The sequence below is a fragment of the Crocodylus porosus genome, unplaced genomic scaffold (genome assembly GCF_001723895.1).
Source record: "Crocodylus porosus isolate Cpor-Errol unplaced genomic scaffold, CroPor_comp1, whole genome shotgun sequence".
Classification (NCBI taxonomy): domain Eukaryota; kingdom Metazoa; phylum Chordata; order Crocodylia; family Crocodylidae; genus Crocodylus; species Crocodylus porosus.
Genome location: NW_017728948.1, coordinates 9,282,852 through 9,283,885, shown reverse-complemented (window position 1 = coordinate 9,283,885; position 1,034 = coordinate 9,282,852).

Genomic DNA, 1,034 nt, shown 5'->3' with positions numbered 1-1,034 from the left:
CAACTTCCAAGAGAAGTGGTGCTGGCTCCTACCCTGGGGGTCTTTCAGAGGAGGCTAAATGTACACCTTGCTGGGGTTGTTTAACCCCAGTACTTTTTCCTGCCATGGCAGGGGGTCGGACTCAGTGTTCTGCCCAGGTCTCTTTCAACCCTAGAAACTATGAAACTATATACTTGTTTTACTTTTTTACTTTACTTTCTTTCATCTTAAAGACTACTCTGTAACATTAAGAATTATTTCTAGCAATACTTGCTTCTGTATTGTTTCTCGCAGATATTATTCAAGTCAGAAAACTTGTTGGATTAAAATGTTGCCAAGTCTCTCTGACTCTGAAAATCTGACATATCTATCTAATGGCAGTTCTGTCATAAATGTGTGTACTATGCCCTTTCATTTGAGCTTCCCTTTAAAATTGTATTGAACTGCATGTTATTAGTGATTGGCTAAATCTTCTGTACTTTTTTTTTTTTTTTTTAAGCATAGCTCCTTGGAAATGGACTAGTATTGTATTGTGTGTGAAAACTGGACAGGCATATGCTTTTATAGTTCTTCACTACTTGTCAGGTATGCAAAAAACAGAAGCAGGGACATGGCTGGTTTTAACACTAGGATATAAGGGTTTAAGTTAACAGGCTACTTTGAACCTTTGGTTCAGTCTTGCAACTAGTTTAGCCTAACTAGGCAAATGGACACAGTGCACACCTTCTCCATGCTTTTCCAAGAAATATCTTAGAAGAATTGCAGCCCCTGTACTTCCATTGTCGAAAAAATAAGTTTATAACTTTGTAAGTTCATGACTTGCGGGAATTGCATGCATCTAATTTTTATATGCTTAACAAAAATCATTTAAAAAACCCCCAAACCTTGCAGCATTCTTATTCTCACTTAGTTCCATAGTTTGTAGGGTCGGAAGGGACCTGAGCAGATCATCTAGTCTGACCCCCTGCCATGGCAGGAAAAAGTACTGGGGTCAAATGACCCCAGCAAGATGTTCATCTAACCTCCTCTTAAACACCCCCAGGGCAGGAGCCAGC